The 21,412-nt window shown below is 38.3% G+C and overlaps 2 long non-coding RNA genes across 17 annotated transcripts in view; one reads left to right on the top strand and one right to left on the bottom strand.

Moving 5' to 3' along the window:
- The window catches only part of LOC111253779 (uncharacterized), a 47,960-nt gene extending 37,920 nt beyond the window's left edge, over window positions 1-10,040 (bottom strand). For all 7 annotated transcript variants that reach the window (XR_015317941.1, XR_015317940.1, XR_002674813.2 and 4 more), the window contains exons 1-2: window positions 9,898-10,040; window positions 76-9,777 (exon numbers count right to left, since the gene is read on the bottom strand). This is a non-coding gene — a long non-coding RNA (uncharacterized LOC111253779). The remainder of the gene's footprint in view (window positions 1-75; window positions 9,778-9,897) is intronic.
- A 90-nt stretch (window positions 10,041-10,130) lies between these two features.
- The window catches only part of LOC111254878 (uncharacterized), a 66,460-nt gene continuing 55,178 nt past the window's right edge, over window positions 10,131-21,412 (top strand). For 7 of the 10 annotated variants that reach the window (XR_015317930.1, XR_015317934.1, XR_015317933.1 and 4 more), the window contains exons 1-2: window positions 10,131-10,318; window positions 15,293-15,505. This is a non-coding gene — a long non-coding RNA (uncharacterized LOC111254878). The other 3 variants (XR_015317937.1, XR_015317935.1, XR_015317936.1) reach the window with 3 other exon arrangements.

Below are 21,412 nucleotides of genomic sequence, written 5' to 3'. Positions count from 1 at the left end.
CGTCAATATAAACAGGGTAACGTAAACGAAGAATCCTAATAACAACCCGCGTAAGCAATATCCATGTGTACTTACGTATAATAAAATGTTTCGCTTAAAGGTCCATGAAGCGCCATGCGTGTACAACAGTTTAGAACGAAAAACATATACAAATAATATAGTCAAATTCATCGCATATTTGATCACTGCGATAAAACTAATTTGAGCTATTCAGTATGAAACGTCGCAACAAAAAATGTTTTGATTAACGCGGAAAATTGCAGAAAGCAGAACTCCGCCACAAGGTGTAACAAATATAGTAGATTTCAATACAACAGGAGTGGCTGCTGTGAGTCAAAAGCGTGATGTTTGGTGACCATATTGCATTTTCCAATACACCACATTGTCCAAGTGAAACGACCTTCTGTTATACGGGTTTTTTTGTTTTCAAATTGTTCGGACATCTGAGCGTCTGCTAGACGATGGAAAGGAGGTTGTTTTTGCAGCGGATTGTTGGTCATTGTCGGATGATTGAAGGGTGACATTAATTAATCACACTTTCTTGATTTATCGATACTTTGATGATAAGTACGAGGTCGCGGTCTGTCGTAGAAGCGTAATTCCATTTTACGAAATTAATTTCAGTATCGGAAACATTCAGTGTTCCAACATTTTTTCAAGCTTTATTACTTCAGCCTAACTATATTGTATATACATTTATTTGGTTTGAATGTAACTGGAAAATAAAGATAGTACATTATTTTAATATTAATAATAAATAATAAAAAGGTACCAGATTTGCAAAAGTTACGCTTTCACTGAATGTGGGCAGATTGTTATAACTAGCTGACCGAACGATTAAATCAGCTTTGACAGTATCTTTTAATAACGATTTATGTACCATTTGCTCGTTAATCCGTTACGTTATTCCGTATCTGTTCACGATTTGACGTTACAAGCCAGCTTGTACTGTCGTACTAGTATTATTATGAATTTTTTTTTACACATTACTTCTGTTGTTGTTATGCGAAGTAATCCAAGGATCAGTTCATGTGATTTACCTTTACGTTTCATGTAAACTACGTACCATATAGCAAGTTCAAGGTAGGTTAGCTATCATGTGTAGAATAAATGTGCTTTCGAGGTTTCACATCCAGTACTATTATGAAGCATCGTTTTCTTTTTTAGACGTGTGGCTCCCAGCGCAAAGCTTATAATAACACTTATTAAAAGTAAAAAATCGTTGACCTTGCTTATTATGTGATCAAAGTATCTTGTCTCAAGTTTCCAATTAAAATTCCTTTCGATCTTTAAGAGGAATGTTATACTCGCGGTTGCCCTGTCTAAAGCAGTTTAATACAACGTCCTACCAATGCAGTTAAATGATATTTCAGTGAATTCATATATCGCTCGCTAACTACGTACCGATCATGTACTTCATTGAATTAGGTGATTTTCGAGCATTACATCCGGCGCTACTGCGGCTTTCACCGGGCGGCGTCTTTCAGCACGTAACCAAGCATGGTTATGTCTTGTTGCAAAACTGCAGTGCTTTTTATGTTTTACGCCCACTAGATTAGGTATTATCTCAGACCGCTAGCTTCCATAAGCGATATGAACCAAGACCACCATGTATCTCTAAGTTTAACAGGTGTCCAAGTTCAACTCTATTAAACCCAGTGCCCAAACATAGCTCTGTGGCAAAACGAAGTATTTGAGTTTGGTAGGTAAGTAGGCATACTATTGAAGCAAGCTAAGTTGAGCCAAATAAATAGCCACATCAACGTGTTCGCACGAGTTCATTCACAGCTCGGCCAGGTCTCTTTTCGATTATGTGGTTTCTTTCTTGGTTCGCCCAGTAAATCTAAATGAATTAATATATATATATATATTATATTGAGATATATATATCTCAATCAAGCATCAAAATGGGATATTTAAAAGGTAAGAGCGACATGTTAAGTCTAAATGTGCTACTTGCTCTATAACTTTATCTTACTTAATCTCAGAATATTTAATCTTTGACTGTCTAGAAGTGGAACTAGAGTAATTTGTATATAGACACGTAAAAAAGCGAAAATCCTTTCACGAAATGAATTCATTATTGAATTGAGAATCCTTGGTCTCATATTGTCAAGCATGTTTGATCTACGTATTATACCAAGCCAATGATTACTGATAGACCAACAAATCAACAAAAAAATATAGGAGCAGTCACCTGCTGAAATCAGTATGTAGGCATGGCCCGAAGACATCCAGCAGGTTTTTCGTGCATCAAAAGCCAACCGATGTTATATAACAGTTGAAACGTTCAGATTCTGTAATTCTAAATAGAAACGTATGGTCTAGGTTCCTTCCAGTACATGATAGCAGCGATAAAACGATTGTCGGTACGTTTGACGGTACGGTATTATAGATGCTACCTACTTGCTGTAGGGACCTCAAAAGTTACGAGGCTTTAGTCGTAACGAAAAAGAGTACATTGTTATTAATTTAGCACAGCATGAAACATAAATAAAAATAGTACTTTTAAGAATGAAATAATTGATCTCTTTATTTATAAAATTTATAAAATATAAATTTCAAAACTACAGAATCTACATCGTTCAGTGCCACGACCGAGTTTTCAATATGCTAAGCCTACTCTACCCATAAGAGAGACCTTGTCCACGGCGACAACTTTCAACGGCCTTCATAATTCGAACCGTAAAAAGAGCAAGAAGAATATAAAGAGGTGCCAAAGTCAAGATATATAGGATATCTATTGATTTAATCGGATGTGCTATTAATTTCATCGGTGATGGTTACCCTATGTAAAAGTAATCACTACAAAAAAAATAATTAACAAAAACAATTGAAAAAAAATAGTGCCCACATTCGATCCTCTAAATAAGGAATGTACATTATGAATTCAATATTGTTCTATTGTGTTTAAGCGATTTTTTCATTTAGCTATTAGCAGACATTTTGCGGATCGGGCAAGATTTGTTGAACGAAATCCTCAATACGATAAGTTCAATGTTTGCGGGTTTCTTGGCGATGTTCTTCCTACGTTTCGGATGCAATTAATACAAATCACTATTATGGGTAACGTGTTGTGTGTAAACGTTATGTGTGAGTGATAATTGTACCATATTCGCAACGACGCAGAGCTTTCAGATGTTTTTAGATCGATTAGACAGAAAATTTTTGTTGTTTTTAAACCTGCCATATACTTGGAAAACGTAAGGTGATTTATATTTTCGAATAGTTCATTTAGTTCGAATAGTTCAGGGTCATTTGATGTACGAAGCGATTTGTTATGTTTGTACCGCCTTACACCCAGTACAAAAAATTAACGGAAAAATACTTAGAAAATCTCTCTCTCTCGCTCTCTCTCTCGCTATATATATAATTTTTGTAGCATTCAAATAAAAGAAACACAAATGTACTTACCTATAGTGAGGGAACTCAGGATAATGCACATTGTGTACCTTAGAAGGCAATTGCCACCATAGCTGTGCAGAACTAATCATCTTTATACAAAGTAAGTTTATGTAACTTAATTGAACTGCTGACCTTTCTCTTAAATAGGTACTAAACACGCTTCTTGTTTCATGCGCATGAACATCTTAAACAGCGGTAAGCCGATTGCTTGACCCTGATTATTAGTGAATCATACCGTACGCGTACCACATGCTCTCGAGGTAACTTTTGGATATTTAAATATAAAAATGCCACTATCGAAACATTAATTTAAAATTTGTCCGCCTGAATACTTTTTAGATAGTCCCGCTATGTGTTTCGAGCGCGTTACGGGCGAATACTGCAAGCGCGAAATATACAAACAAGCTTTCAATGTCCAGGTATTCATTTTACCACGTTCGATTGTCATTTGTTGAAGGCTGAACCGCGTACCCTTGGTCATTGATGCGGCGATAATGATTCTTTCTATCTATAAATTGTTTTACCTAACAGTACTTGTATTTACCTATTCATGAAATGATACGGCAACCTTTCCTGTAAATAGCCCTAAACACAGTAACCAGCCAAATAAACAATGAATGTAGTTTAATAGTGAAGACATTTGCTGATCGTAGATCTTAGATAATATGCTTCAAATCATTGCCGATCCATATAGAATATGCTTTTATATTCGGTTTACAACAGTAATTTGGCATTCTTAAACTGTGTCCGCAGTTGCTAATATAGTGGAGTCCTTAATGGAGTGATTTAACTTCGCGTCAGTAAACGTAGGAATGATTAAGGCAGGGAATTGAAATTAGGTAGGAAAAAATGGCTAAAAAAAAAAGCCTTTAAAAATCTATTCATGTTTAGTTGATAGTTAATCTTGCTCCTTGTGTTAATGTCCACTAAAGATTATTTCTCAGGATTATTGTTTTTACGTAGTTCGCGTCATCAAGCGGTAGACCATCATATATTCTATCAATTTTCTTTTACGTACTCAATGAGTGTATTTAATAATTTCAAATAAATGAAAATGTCACTATCAGATCATAAGTTCAATGCAACGGATGATCAATAGGTGGATTGGTTTTGCCTCAGCGTACGGCACCTGCCTGGATTCTGTGGTCAATAAAGCATTTCTTAGTCTCGGGAGCCGTTTATGAGCGAAAACCGGGTAACCCAAGGAAGTAGCTAGGTAAAACCAGGTCCGGTTCAAGATATATTATATGTTCAACGAAGTAGATAGTCTCTTTCCGAAGCAATACTTCTCCCAGTGATATGTAAATGTGGCAATTTTGAACTCCAGTTCGAGATGCCAGCTCAATAGAAAAGATGAAGTAGAAGATCAATACGAGGGCAAAGTGTAATCAAATTGCAAAAATATCTGCATTGATCTATAGATTTTAAATTAGTTATATAATATATATTAATCTCCATAAATCAATAGGAGCTGTTTACTACTAAATTTGAATAATATCGCAGCAATACTTATGTAATAATTCGTTTTTTTGTATTATGGATCAAGCAACAAATCTTCTTCGCAGCGAAAACATAAATTTCGACGCCCTGTTTTTTTTGGTATACAATAAATTTCCAAAATAAAGCTCAATATATATATATATATATATATACATATTGGCCACGTACAGTTCAAAAATATTTACTAATGTTGCAGTAGTTTATCGTCGTTAACGCTGCGTTACCGACAAGCAGATTCATAATACTCTTTATGTACTTTTGTAATAGACTTTATGTACTTTTCGAGAGGGTTTTATTCAGTCTCTACTAAAGTGTAACCGTGACAAATTCCTTATTGCTGCTAGTCGTTGTTATTATGTTAGCCATTCGACGCCTACGGCTATACTTCTATGCTGTACTTCTATGCTGAACTTTTTGTGCAAAGTAGATTTACCAACGTAAAAACTTTCCAGCCATCAGTGAAGTTACTGAAGCTCTAAAGAACCACACAGACAAGTACTTCTTTGCCGCAGCCATTTGTTGACACGCTATGTTTGGCTGCTATCCGCGAAGCCAATTCGCGGCCCCGACGACTTGTTGATGGCGAGAAGAAAGATATTGGCATTAGGTTTTTTTTAGGCGTTGCTGAATATAAACGAAATGCTGATGTTGTACCGTTTAGCCGCTCGTCGATCTTTGGCGTCCATAACGTCGTTGGCTTTGTTATTGGAGTACAGGCCAACGACGTCATGGACGCCAAAGTTCAACCAAAAATCCCTGACGTCCTAGCAGATTGCGAGGCATACTTTCAGAAAACTGCCACACACTACGTGGCCATGCTACGACAACAGCCATCGCTGCGGGCAATGATGTTCATCGGGGGCTAATTGCGATGTTTGTTTATGTTAGTTAGTGCTACTTTCAGCGCTGTAAGGATTTCGAGGTTGACTGTGGTGTTTAAATGTCGAGATATGAAAACGAGGTGGCAGTTTTTCGAAAACGCCATTGTTAGGTAGGTCCTCAAACGACTATAAGTGACAGACGTTCAAGCAAACCAAGTTGCCATTGATAAGCAATAGAACATTTCACAAAAGTGCTCAGTCAGCTTCCTCCTGACAAGTACTGTGTATCCGCTTCTTTTTTAATCTAGTTCTCTTGTAATTTTGACATTTTCCTATTACTTTTGAGGAAGCCTAAATAGGAGCTCGTTTGAATATAAAATGATCGTATCTATCGGCTATATGTTTGCCCCACTTAGGTTTCTGCAGTGATCCTAAAACAACGATACGGCCCCAGTAGTAACAAAAAATTAAACATGGGCTGTTTTGAATTACTTGGATTGCTTTCCTCGCCACCGGCTGCAAAATTGCGCTTTTTCAGGCGCGAAACTGTTTCGTTGAACGGTCGATAACTTTGGATTGAAGCTTCCTTCAAGTGGGAAGAAGCAGAAGTGAGAAAAAGAACGATGGCAGGATTATTCAGTTCTCTTGTCGATTGGCTACTAAATTGATGTTGGCTACTAATCATAAGCCATTTGCCACTTTATTACGTATATTTTTATGCCATAGACGAAAAGCTTTTCCTGACATATCTATCAAAGTCAAAGATAACAGCAGCTTGTGGAAGTTTGCAATGAAAACACACAACAAAAAGTTATACCATATAGTTTTAGAATTTTGCCTGTAGCCCTCTGCCTGTCAGCGACTATAGGGTTCCACCCATTCCATGACGGTAAGATGTAACTGTGTAAATTGATGTCTGTTGAAGTCTTTTGTTTTGTAATTCGAAATACGGAAGCAAAAATGGTTCTATATGGCCATACATACTACGTTGTTTAGTGTTTGCAGGTGAGTACGTAAAGAATAGCGGCACTTGTGCCTTGTGTTAGGTTCTGATGCGTTCGCCAATAATTGAGGGTAGACAACGACGGTTGTCTGGTTACTTCCTTTCAACGGAATCGATCTCGTAAGAACTGCAAACAGTATTCGGCACGCAATAAATGATCTACTACTCGCAATGATGAAGCGATTACTACAAATATTTCTTGCTGCATAATCAAGCGGTACAATCACTCAAACTGTTACCTGTATCCGTATAATTAATTGACGATTGCAGTGTACAGCAAACTAGGACGCTCTAGGGACTGATTTTGACGGTGACACTAGCTTTCCCCATTTGCCAGTTTAGCATTTCCTTCGAAAGCCTACTCTATTTTTACAATTTTAGTGTTTTCTTAATTGCTTTTAGGTTCTCTCCGAATGGTAAGAATCGAATCGTCTCTCTAGACAATTCAGCCAAATAGAAATACACATAGATCTGTGCAGGAGTGCGGAAGATCACTGCGGATACAGAGGAACCCGGAGGAGCATATTACACAGTCAAACAAGGTAACGAATCCCAGGTTGTTTTGCAGAACTTGGCAAGGAGATGGTCGGTCACCAACATGCGCCCACTTGTGGGGTCAATTTAATTATTCATGTTCATGTTTTAAGGTATGAAAGTGAGACATATGGCTACTTTAAAGTTGTAGATAAATAAAGCAATTTGTTTTAACAAGCAAATCTTATCTGACTTATCAGTACATACATTGTTCAACGAGAAATTAGAAACGAAAGGGTGTCAACGTGCAAGTGTTTCCAAAAGAGTAACCGAAAACAACTGAATCTGTTTTCAAACACGGTAAATACAGACGTTGCTAAAGGTGTTTACTATACATACGCAGATCTATTGCGGGTTTTGTTTACAATCGATACGAAAGGACCCTGTAGCTGCCTTGTGCCTCAATGTGGACGGTTTTAAAGGTGAGAACCTGTTCTTTTGTTAATATTTTATGACAAGTTTTACTTTGCATGGGCCCACTTGTTAACGAGTAGTCGTACTGCCTAGGTCTCAGGCCACTGTCTTATAGGAGGAGAATATTGCATGTGGGCTGATTTTGATGGAATATACTTCCCCAGTTTAGTATTATTATTTGCGAATTAAAGATAAATTCACGACACCTTCTTTGTACTATTGCTAGTTAATAATAATAAATTTGTCAAATAAGCATATTATTCTAAACGTCCACTCAAGTCGTCTGTAGTTCTGTACACGTTGCGAGCTGTGAGATCCGACACCAGGAGTCTCCGCTTTCCAGACACATAGGTCGAGGCGTTTTCGAAGTGTATGTTGGGCTAGACCCATCGTAAGTGGGTGTCGTGTTTACCAATTCCTGGCGCTGTCCCTTTTCGCTTTAAAAGGCCAAGCTAGGCTCGTAAGTTGGCTTCAGAGTCAATTAGTGTCAAGTAAAGTCGAGCAGTGAGGGCATGTGAAGTGGTGACATATGCCCGGAGGCAACAAACGAGACCACTTGACTTCACTGCCTGAAGTACAGAAGCGATATAAGAATTCTCTGTACATATAGACAGATACTGTTTGACTTTTTTTGCAAACTGGTACGCTCGTAAGGAGCCCTAAAAATATCTGACGATAATCGCTATTATATGCTGTACAGTACCATTATTGTTAACAATGGAAAGAATAAAAAATCGGAAGTTCTCTTTTCACTTACATTGATGTGCGATGTATGGGTTGAGTTTCCGGAAAATCATCTATATTAAAACTCTACGGATCACTTAGAACAAATGCACGGATATAAATTAGAGTGAACTCAGTGAACCGATCGGTCAAGATGATACGTCCTTTAGACTCTGTCTTGGTTTATTTGTCTCAAATTTTCTAAATAATAAATTTGACTATCATGTATTTTCATCTCCAGCCATCGTGCCTACCTCGGCAATCCTAAACAGTACTAATAGAGGCCAATTAGGACAAAAAATAATGCGTTTCGCTTCATAGTCGACAGCATTCACTGTTCTCACATTCGATCAATCGGTTAATCGTCCAGAATTTACTAGAGTGCTGGCAAACCCTTACATAATCCGCATAGGACCATTGAAACTCTACCCGTAATCTCTACTCGGAACGGACGAGATTTAAGGCTATCCTTAAGATGTGGATAAACGTATACATGCGCATAACGTATACAGAATACAATACGTGTCATAGGATGTATACAGACCGGCAGAAGAACCGTTGCTAAAGGCACATGGAAACACGCTACATGGCCAATTTGTCACTATGGCTATCTATAGCTCATTTTCTGTAATGCCAACGCGGTGCGACAAACGATCGCAGCGTCGTTGAGGAATAATATAAGAAACATCAGATAAAACGAATAGCTACACAATAGTACCAATACTTAGCATTAGATATTAATAATAACCGTAATAGATTGACGAAAAAATGCTATGACAAAAACTACAAAAATATCTCGTGGCCTGCTTAGAACGCCTGGAATTGCACGAACTGACATGTCAGGATAGATTGAGCATGTCTAGTATCTATGCTAGCTTACATGAAATAATGGCCGGTGACATTTTCCCTTTCGAGCTCCAGTGGTAAACTTCGCTTTTATAAGCGAATAGCACGCGAAACAACGGGTAAAGGCATAGAGAAATTTTGTTCATCTCTAAAGAGAACTAGTTAGTTGTCAGTCACACGGAAAGTTTAAGCAAACGATAAACTGAACAAGACAATTTAAGCCAGGTTTTGAGCGACGTATTAATCCGACTTCCTTTACGTGGGGTTTCTGATACACGTAGGGTCGCAGATACGGAAGATCGGATTCAGTATGAACCTGTCTTCGAGCGAGTAGTTTTTGTCATTTTAGGCAGAAGTTACGCTTAATTGGGTCGCTTGTCGCGGAGCAAAGGTTTTTCTTTCAGGCAGCTTTTATTGAAACTTTCGTCGGTACGATAATAGCCGCTCAAATGGCCAACGTTTTTGCATGCACGACGAAGAAACACGCGCCGCAGTTCGACCAACTGTAGCTGATAACACTGGCTGGAATAACTGAAAAAATAAATTCTGTTAATCCGGGGCCATTTTTATCGTTTATAGACGCTATAAATCATTTAAAGATCTAACTATATAGAATTGGAAATCAATCTCAGGTTTTTTAGTTCAAAGTACCGTAAATGGCGAACATAATACTATCGAGCGCAGCAGCTGCAAGGGAAATGAAACGCGAGAAGGAATTATCCTAAAGTGGATCGTTAGCTTATCCATCCATTCTCAGCATCAAGTTGGTTATCAAGGACCTTTGCCTAATGTTGGAACTAATTTAGATTAAAGATGGCTATAAATTGCTTGCAATTTCATCGCAAGCCTAACTAATTCGCATGACTAAAAACAGTGGACGAAGGTTTTCTTTTTATATAGTGACCGGCTATTTTGTGTTTTTCCACTCTATGCAAACGCAATTCGAGCGTAGTCAGGTGGAGAGAAAGGGGTTCGACGTTAGACAAAAGCAATCTTTAAGCCCTTTTTTTTGTCGTCTTGAAATGACCGCGTAGCTACGCTCTTAGTCTTCGTAGCTCGTCGCAAGTAAATGGTTTGTATATAGCATTTCATCTTTATTATATCTGCCAATATTCTTTTACAGTTTTCTCAATATATTGTTTTCAAAATGTTGCTAGGTTCAGCTAAAAGGTATCCTATAAATTTTCATTATGGGATGAAATTACTATAGCGTTTGACAAGTTTGGCATTGTCATTGTTATAATTTATTAACGAACTTCTCCCTAGTGCCGTTTTGGCCGAATTGTTTGTTATATGTATATTTAATTTTCTTCTTCGATGAAAGATTGCCTAAGCCAAACGCTGACAATGGGTTTAACTTTAATCTAGAACGTCCGTTTTCTACCCCTCGTGTACAATCCGATTTGAATGCATCGGATAGGCGTAGTATTGTACAATTTCTTTTGTAAAGTTCTTCACGAGAAGTTAGTGGGACAACAAGAATTTTCTATCTATAAAGTTAGATAAAACTGAAGTCAAACGAATGGATGCGAAAATGAGATAAAAAAAGAAGTAAAAAGAAGAAAATGAGATACTGCTTAAGCGGAAATTTCTCTGATACCTTGCTATTTCAACTTCTTCAATTAGACTTAGTGATAATCTTCCCAATATGCACCATGATGTTTTTATATGTATCATATATCGATAATTCCTAAAACCATTGATGTCGAACAATACGATCGCATTATAATGCTTCAATTCATCTAGCTGAAATTACCATGTATGAAATATAACATAGTAAAAAATACTCGGCATGTCGTCAAAGGCACACGCAGTAACCGGACATCCCAGAGCGTCCTCAATTCCCTTTCTAAAAATTTCTATTGTATTTTGCAGTTTTTTTGAGTATATTGGTGCGCACGAAATCTGATGAAGATTTACTACGTTTTGAATTTTACTACAAATCATAACAAATTTACTGACAATTAATCAGAAGAAATATGTGAGGACTGTATAGCTGGTAAGATATCAGCTCATAACCACTGTTCAACTTAGCATTAGTACCAATTAGCTCTAAATCCATAATAATTTAAGCAAAAATTGCACCAAATTAAATTTCGATAATTGTCAGATACTTTACTTCTTACATCATGCGATACTTGTTAAAATTCTGCAACAACGTAGATTTTAATAGGTCGATATGTGTGTGCGAAGATTTGCTAGAAATAAACATTGTCCCTACAAATGTTTCCACTAAGAGCCGAATTACTTATGAGAAAAATTTATATTAGCTCGATAATGAAGTGTTTTTCCTTTAGTTATCTTGAATAGAACATGACTGCCTTTGGTGGAACCCCGTTGTTGTATAACAGAGATAGTATCTCTATGTCTATGCCCATCTAACAAGAATCTGTGCCCTCTAATTGTTTTACTGCAATGTGTCTTTACGGATTTTCCGTTCAGTTTATGACTTTTCGAAGCTTCTCATATTCAAGTGGGCAGAGACTAATGGAGATCGTTTCAAAGCCGTACGGCATGATGAGATAAAAATTGGACGTTGTACCAGCTACTAGAAAGCTTCGCGTGCGGCTCAAAATTTTAGATTGTTAAAAGAAATGCAAATGGCAGAACTGGTAGTTGTAGGTGGGCTAGGTAGACGTAGCGATAAGATAACTATCACAGAGGATAATTCATTTGGAGTTTTAAAACGCTCCACGTGACGTTTTTTCTGAGCACGAACCATACTCCCCTATTAAAAATCTCTTCTAGTTGTGCCTTCTTAAATCGTAATGCTTCAATAAAAATAGTTTCATGGTATGATTTAACTCGACTGGGAGACAAAATCCCTAATCATAAGCAATCACGATGGGTCTCTGTGTACCGACATCAGGGTAATTTTGATAGGCGAAACGAATGTGCTAACTGAGCCATCGATATAGCGAAAGGCACCTTAATTGAAGTCGGGCTATCGGAAAACGGTTCTCGCCTCCGTGGTCCTTCCTGCTATATGATGCAGTTTCGATGTCTAAGCATACGCAGCTGCTGCTAAAGGGACGTGTCTATGGACATCATGGGATGACTGTTCGTTATGGCGCGTTGTAAGCTACAGGTCCTTATGGAAACATTGCATTCTGCCCTTCTTTACCCGTAACAACTAAACAACAACTTCCAGCAGTAATTAGTAAAGGCAAATAGTTCGCAATGATGCACCGGAAACGAACCGATTTTGTGAGCCGGAAATAGCGCTGTCTGTACGAGCCTGAAGCTTTTCATTGACGAAAATACATCCAACCTATCCAATATATCGCAGCGAAAGCACACCCGGCCCCTGCATTGGCCAGTTCGAAACCGAGAGAGATTAATCGTAAGTGGTGATGTGAAAAGCATAAAACGGGCGACTTAATGTTTTATTTTATATATTTATTTTATATTAATGAGGTTATTTTGTCCTGCACACACACACACACACTCACACTCACTCACTCACACACACACACTCACACACACACACACACACACACACAAGAGGGGCAAATAAACAAACAGGGAGAACTGGACTGGGATATAAAAGTATTTCTGGCAAACTGGAGTATAGCAGGGCCCACTAATTATTATAACGTAAAAAATGGAGATGTATAACACAATCTGTACATCGTACTTGGGCGTAAAAGTTTGCTCTAACTTTCACAGATGAGGTTACTATTTGACCCTTTTTTGTTATTAAATTTAACACTCTAAACTCGGCTTTATATCTATATACATGGTTCGAAAATCACTTAGGAGTGACTTTTTTATGATGTAACTTTGACGTAAGTTGCATGCGCAGTCTGCAATGAGTGTGTAAGCATTCTGACTCGAGATTTTCTACGAATCATTGAACTTGTTGGTATCGCGGACCTCATTTTTGTCTTTCTAGAGGAGTACAACGATTTGGAATGGCAAAGAATTCGTCGGTGACAAATGTTGAGTTTGGCGCGATTCATTTGTTTCGGTGCCATCCCAATGTATCCTTTTCAGATTCTTAACTTAGGCGTAAACACTTAAAATAAGATACTATCTTCGCATTACAATGTAGAAGTGTATATTTAGTTTTCAATTGAATAACATACATATTCGTAATGGCTACAATTTATTCAATACTCAATTAAATTTTATTAAGTTTATGAGTAATAGATCGCATGAATATATAACGGCTTATAACCCGCAACTGATATTAAAATTTTAACGAAAATCCGCCTGTGCCGGCATTACCATGCTATTATTCATCAAAGCGTCTGCGAATGTCGCCTCAAACTCGGTCCTTGTCCTATAAAGCTAATGTTTTACTCTACCAAAATTACTCAGCAGCGCTACGAATGCTCATGTTAAGTGAACTGAGGTACGCTCGAACAGGAACGCTACCCTCCGCGAACTTGTCGAATGATTATTTTCGGGCCATGGACGAGTCTTTTCCAATTAGAATGGCTACATGCGTAGTACAGGTTGACTTGTAAACACTTCGACTTCAATGGTGATCATCTTCCTAGGTCTGTTTACAGACAATGGAATATATTCAAGACTTTGTCATTTTGACAGCGTCTGTGTTTGTCCTTTGCTTGCGAGTACACAAGCACGACGTCTCTTACGTGTTGTACGGTAAGGCTGCGTGCACTACGACAAACCGTACACAAGCATACCATTGCTGTAACGCACAACTACCAGACATAGCCCGCTTGAAACCCTATTAGTAACCCTTCATGGGTTACTTAAAGGATCCGTGCCACATTCGACTTAATTTTCGCTCGTAGTATTATACTAGCTGCACAAATAGCACGTAAACATGCGAAGTACTCTAAAGATCGGTGTTCTATTAAGATCGAAAACGCGCTAGGATACTTAATTATATCAACAACCTAAATGAGTAAATGAGGTAGGACCAGCGGCGATTTTTATAGCTGTAACAAATATAGAGTTTAAATCGTCATGAGGACAGTGTGAAGTTATTGAGCAAAAAGCTGCGCGTTATTATAGTCAGAGCCAGATCCACTAAATTCAACCAACCGTAATGTCAGTGCTCTGCTGAAAGGCGAATAGGTCTTCTTTTTTTAGATCCTATTTGTGTTGTACACGTATACGTGGGACGACTACTCCTGTAAACGCGTCACAGACGAGTAGGGAGGCTTTGCCTCGTTTGCTTAGGTAAGAAACTATTATAAAATATTCGTCGATTCTATTAGAAAAACGGACTACGGGACATAAAATAGACTTAAAGAGTACGCGTAAGCAAGTTAAGCGCCCAATGTGGATGAAACTTCGTCAAAGTATTTAGTAATACCTTTGAATCCTATTGAAACTAGCGTCTTGTCTGCTTTGAACACCGTCAAATGTTCCGATTGCATAATAGCAAAACAAATCCATGAATTAACTTTAAGTCGAAACAACATTGTACGAACACAAGTGCTAACATTGAAGTATATTCTTTGCACAGTACTTAGAACAGAACTTAAGGTCATTTTACAAACGACTATGAATCACTCAGGATTCTCTGGGCATAATCACACTTCTGAACTGAACCGTCCAAGGAACAAGTAAATGCTCATATCGTGTATAAAATAGACTCGTCGTCGAGGTATGTTGCAAAACATTCCATCCAGTAGGTTCTTGGTTTCGCCTATTGCTATATCGCTACTAGATAGCGATAGCGTGACGATGTGTAGAAAATAATTGATAGCTTCGAGTTTCGTATAAAAGAAGAGCCTTATTTGGTAATGTATACTGACCATTGTTGGGGTATCCTGTTAGCTTTGTGGCATTTTTAGTATCATATATATATATATATATATATATATATACAGAAAAAGCCAGGAGCAATGTGTTAGTTAGGCCTACTCTCACATGACGTTCGAAAATACCACGCAATGCTCAACTAATGTAGAATACGAAACTGAGTAACATTGTGGATACGTTTAACAGATAGCATTCACAATCTGCTTAGCAGCTCTGATTGAGCATACTTCATCAATAGCTTTATCATTCTTCGTCCGGAGCCATATATCTCAGCTTTTGGCTCCGCTTTCTGCCACTGAAGGCAATAGCGACCAGCACATCAACTGACCCAAATGACAACGCTCGTGGCGCTAAGACTTCGGATACACACGAAAATACCAACATACCAAGCCTGCTTGAACGCGCTGCTCAGAGGAACATCACATATCAACCATTTCAACATGGCCTACTTTCAGGCACAACACTCGTCGGCAGGCCGGCTTCTTTACAAGATCGTCAAGAAAGTGAACATGCGGTAAGTGGTTGTCGTAAATCGAAACCCTATAACATACCGAGTGTTCAGAGTAATAATAGCATTTCTAAGACAGGGTGTAAACAACACGTATTAATAGAATGATGCGATAAAATGTTAAATAATAGGAATTAAAATAGTTAAATAAATTAAAAATATCCAATGTGAAGTAGATATAGTTGAATAAGAAACATGGTTCTCAGATACGTTATTACGAAAAAACTATCGTATTCCGCCGTACTTTCAAGTAAGCCATACTTAGACTCTACCTTAATAACCTGTTATTATTTCGAGATAATTGAGTCAGGCGTTATTTCGTTAGCTTTTTTACCGCCGCATTGTTTCTCCGCCTGTGTTGTCAATCGTATTTTTCGTCGTAGGTAAAAGGAGCTGAGGTAACTAGCTGTTTGACAAGAAACTTCTTTATTATTTTCAAGTTAAATGTTATTTGATCTAATTTGAAGCTATACTAGGGCAAAACCACCCTCACTCACACATAAGCCACTCACGAACATTACTACGAACTAGCCTACAGATCTGAGCTGAACGGAGTTCGATGTCGATAGACATCTTGTTGCTTTTATTTGTATTGCTTGTAGAAGTCGAGGGAATCAACGAAGTGAAGTCGTGAAGCAAATAGTAGGCGCAATAACATAGCAGCTAAATAACACTATGACAACGATAACGTATTTCCTTTAATGAGAAAACGCTAATTCTAGTTTAAAATAAATCAGTGTTTAACCTGCCCAATATTTAAAAAAAAAGATTAATGATGTCTTTCTCATTTAGATAAACAACGAATTTTTATCATGCAAATAGTACCGTCGTGTGTCGATTGAAAACCCCATAGAACTCCTAGTGTTATGTAAGCTGTGAGATTGAGTTGATTCGATAACAGCATACCCGTGTCGGCTATCGAGTGCTCTTTAAAACGGGTCAGATGAAGTTATTACCGCAATAGCATCTCATGGCTGGAGGATAAATTAAGTAACGAAATCTACGGTCAAAAATAAATCTATCGAAATAAACAACTTTGCCGGCAGCGATATGTATCTTTTACTACAAAATTAGAGTGTTCCATGTTTTGCCTACCGATGCCGTGAACTTTATTGCTAAACAGCAATTGTCTGGCATGAAGCATTTTTTTAAAGAGTCGAGCTGTGATAAGTTATTCCTAGCAATTATTAAGACCTTAGGTTCGAACCCATACAGTCACTTCCAGCTACGACTAGTAGACTTGTTTGTGAAGCAAAGTTCCGCCAAGCAAAAATTAATTTGGACGTTGAAGTTGCAATACTCTTTGTTGCATCAGGTCTACAACAGAAAAGGTATGGTAGATCTGAGTAAAGGTTACCAGCTGGCAGCATGGGCGTGTATTGAGCGTCCGATTGCACTCGATACCGTTTTCAGTGTGCTTACCTTCCCGGAAAGTATAACGGCTTAGCCCGCTTAACGTAAGCACTTTTCCTTTACTCGATCATCTGCTTTTCCCGGTTCAAGGCCCTGCGCCTTGCTAAAGGTTGCCTCCCGACAACCTTGTGTACGCGAATCTCTGAGATAGTTTGAACCTCACGTAGGTGGCGGTACACTGGCGAAGGCTTATTCGCTACTCCTGAGTGGGGCCCAGGCTCGTTTAGCGGCTTATTTAGTCTGATCCTTACCGAGAATATCCGACGCGCGAGTCTTCAGGGTGTCCTATACTTTTACGCTTGCTAGTAACTGCAGTTTTCTTTGTCTTCACCATTCTAGCGTTCTACTGGTAGACAAATTTTTGGCTGGCCTGGCCCAGTTCAGTACCTGTGATCTTGACTTGTTGAAGGAGCCACACGCAGGAAACGAAAGCGTTGCGCTATCAACGTCAATCTAACGATCTGAGTTGTAGACTGCGGGTGGCCTGTCGAGAACTAGGTGTAGGTTAGGTCCTTTGGTTTCTAGCGACGTAACCCCATAGTTTCAGCGCATGTGGGAAGGCCTAATATCAAATTAGAAAAAAAAACTAAGCTGCGCGAAAAACATGGCATCGAAGTAGTAGCAGCCGACGCAGCGCTGATGACCAGTAGGTAACATCATCATAGGAGTAACAGAAATGTCGAAAGACATTGTAACAGCAAGTCATAGAGTGGACTTCAAACAAACATGTATTAAGAGACTATGTCCACAATGTGTAAGGTAAAGATCACTACAGTAGCCTGAAGCGGGATAAAAGATAACTCATAGGTAAAATTGCCTAGTATTAAGTAATTCAAGATCAGTTGGTCGGGTTGAGATGGGTCTATGTTTGTTTGTGTTAACCGCAGAATGCTCCCTCACGGTCGTACACCTGAAACACTCCAATAGCACTGCGGCAGTTTATCGAACGCTGCTAAAGCTTTGCTACATTATTGTCTGGCCTGGGCAGATTATATCCATTGAAACGAACTGCGACCTTAGCAAGTGAAAGACAATTGCTTACAATACGTTTATCCATCTCTTTTTAACCTTAAGTGGGCCTTTGGTTACGTCTAGTTTCTAATTGTGTTTCTGCTTAAAGCGGATACTTCGGATATCAGATGCAGGCCTGATTGTGACGACTGCAGAAATCCGCGACTGCTATGAAAGTATTGCTACTTTCTAGTAGGAACCACCCAGCGCACCCCATCTCCGGTTCTATTCGTAGACTAACTATATCGATACCTACAGACTGTTCTCGCTGGACAGGATTTCTATTAAGATATGATATAAATATGGCGCAATTGTAGCATAGCTGTCATATGGGTCCTCCCACATAATAGATTCGCTCTTACTCGTACACACCGTTATTCGTTACGTAATAGACATACATCCTAAAAGTGCCAGCATTTACAATTACGTTATTATTGCCATATGATCAATGCGATTCATCGTTTCAACTGTTAGTAACAATGTTACATAAAAATGATATTTGATGTGAAAAGGACTATCCACTCATTAATAGGAAAAATAACGCTTGAAATTAGCTGAAAGATTCACATCTTCAATAATAGAATCATATTATAAGAAACCGTTATTTTACAAAAAAATGAACGCTAACTAACTAACTCATTTTGCAAATCTGGTCTTTCGGAAACGGATCACTATTTAGAGGACAGCCAATTTTTACACGTTATTGCATAGTAGTGACGATGTCGAGCCTGCGACGGGTCCATACCAGGCCAACGCTTACCGTCAATGGTCTTTGGTTCCGTCTAATTATCCAGGTAGTTTTTCCTGTTTTTCAAAGTTCTTCGCCTTGTAAACTGTACACATTGTTGGCATTTACTTAAGTAACTTATGAGTTATGAATGCATTGGGGATGGTAATGACACATGCTCGACTCACAGGTCATGAAGCTTGAATTACTTATGCATGATCAGAGATATTAGGCAAACCTGTCGAATTTTGGGCACTCTGCCAAAAAGCTAATGCAGACTAACTTGATTACCTTATCTACGGTTTCGATCAATCTTGGTCGGCAGACTTCAGGGAAGGGATACCACAGATCCTACCGCTTTTCTAAAAATCTGCTTATTTGGTGGTCTTTTACGTTTTTAATGGTTTGTAATTAATACAAGCGGGACTATGTTGGTAAATGTTGTCAAGTTTGTGGAGGATACATAGAGAGGGATAGAGAGAGAGAGAGCACTTTTCTTTGTTTTTTTGTGTTTATTCTTAGTTCTGCTTAATCATGCCACTTTGTTTCCTTCTCATGCGCTTCATATGATAGGAGTTCAGCCGGGAAGCTCTATATATTTTCACATATTGGTTTGGTTTTCCGAGATTACAGTTAAGCGTGATGTAATCTTTCAAGTGTAAACCTATTCCTCAGTGTAATCTCATTTCAAAAGAAACAGAATTAAGTTGAGTAAACGAGTTAAGTTAAACTAGACTAAACTAAACACAGTTAAGTAACGATCTATTGTGCCATTGTCAGAATCATACACAGGTTACAGGTGATCTCGCGGCGCTCGATTTGTTTTTCTGTATATATAAAATAAGCTTAAGTGTTGTGAAAGCTATAGCCGGGTCATCATAATAGTCATTATGGCATAAGACTAGTTGCGCGTTACACGCTGATCTTGCGTTTGCTAGGAGGTAATCGCTAGATTACCATGAGTGTATGTATATATATACACATGTTTTTTGAAAAGTATTGACCATTTTTCTAGCTGACAGGTTTTGTTTATTAAAATAATATGAGTCAAATTGGTCATGACGCGGCAATACGCTCATTTGAACGATATTGTTGTTATTCAGGCTTATAGGTATAGAAGGTATAGAAGGTTTAGAAGGTATAGCTTTAAGGTATAGAAGTTGCTTAGGTCTTATGTAAAAAGTTGTATTGCCTTTCGTAACTATGCGTTATCGAAGGAAAGAGCCCACGCTTTGATTCTGGAAATTTTGATTAAAAAAAAAAACAGTTTTTGTAGTGATAGACCGATTATGGAGTGAAGTTGAAAAAATTACTGAATATCGATGAAGTATTGCCAAGAAACAAAAAAAGCATACAGCGCCAAATAGTCTTAAGCTATTTTAAGAAGAGCTAGAGAAGGAAAAAGTTGGACGCTTTGGAGCCACACCAACTGACGTAGCAGAATTTACTCGATCATATTCCTGTCTGCGGAACTTTACAATGAAATCGAAACCCATTGCAAAAGTATGTATCCGGTAAACCTGTAACTGTGAAACTACAGAACTTTTATTTTTGGGTTTCGCTCTGAAACTGGCTCAATTGAGTGCTGTTGCCTGATTGTTAACTTGTAACGGCATCTATCATTTTTTTAAAAGCAGTTGTTAATACCTGTAAGTGCATCTATAAAAAAAAAAAAAAAATATTTACAACAGTGTCAATTTATCGGATTTAATCAATTTGGCCTCCAGACATGTCTTATAACAGATAATTTTGTTCTATTGCGACTATTGAAATTAGGCAAATAATGCGCCTGCATGTAGATGCTCGAATCGATTGTTTGTATCGAAAATTACTGCAGGGAAACAGCATCTAAAGTGAAGTCTTTGGTGGCTATACCACCCAACGCGTTGTTAACATCCAACGAAAATTCAGCAAGTTGGAAGATCGTTTGCTTTTTGTTTCGTGTCGGAAAAAAACGAACATGTTTAATACGCCTTAAACGCCTTAAAGCAGATGACCACAAATTTTGACTGAGGTTTGAAAACTCAAAGGCTTGTCCGCGGTCTACACACGAACGCGTAAAGCTGTGATATTAGTATTTATTATATACTACGCAACAACTTTGCTCTTTCTGAAGTACCTGTACGATAAGCGTCATACCGAGAGAACTCATGGCCATATCAGGACGCAGCAACCGCGTCTGGTATCGCCGTTTGGCATACCATCAGATGGCTGGCTCCCAGCAGGAAACGAAGTCTGTCGGTGCCCAAGATCAAAACTAGACCAGAAACGTGTCCCTCAAATTAGCATCCAAATACGTTGACCTCTTAAGCTATCACGAGGACCAATTTTAGGAACCCAACAACAAAGGGTATGCCCTCTCTCTGGCTCAGCTAAGTAAACATGAGAGTTGTTTTTGGAAGGCTTTGACGGGAATTTTGCCCCCAAACTGACTTTAAAACATTCTCGGGTCTTTTTTTTTTTACAAGTGAATTTCACCAGTCTAACGATGGTCCTAATGATGGAAAATTCAGATCTGAAATTGCTGAAAGCCACAATTAGCCAGACTCAATAAAGCTTAGATTGACCACAAGGTTTGTATAGGAATGGAGTAAGCATAAACAGTGACCAATCTGTAACACCTAACAGCAATTTCCGTTGTAAAACACGTAACATTGATTTCTGTGTAATTTAGCACAAATGTTTAGCTTAGGCTTTGATGGTTCGATAGTAATTTGCAAGCTTGCTCCTTTGTGATTGGAAAAGCCATACTAAACTGAATA

Source organism: Varroa destructor, unplaced genomic scaffold (assembly GCF_002443255.2).
Source record: "Varroa destructor unplaced genomic scaffold, Vdes_3.0 BEIS01000007.1, whole genome shotgun sequence".
In the NCBI taxonomy this organism is placed as follows: domain Eukaryota; kingdom Metazoa; phylum Arthropoda; class Arachnida; order Mesostigmata; family Varroidae; genus Varroa; species Varroa destructor.
This window is presented reverse-complemented; position numbering and strand designations above follow the sequence as displayed.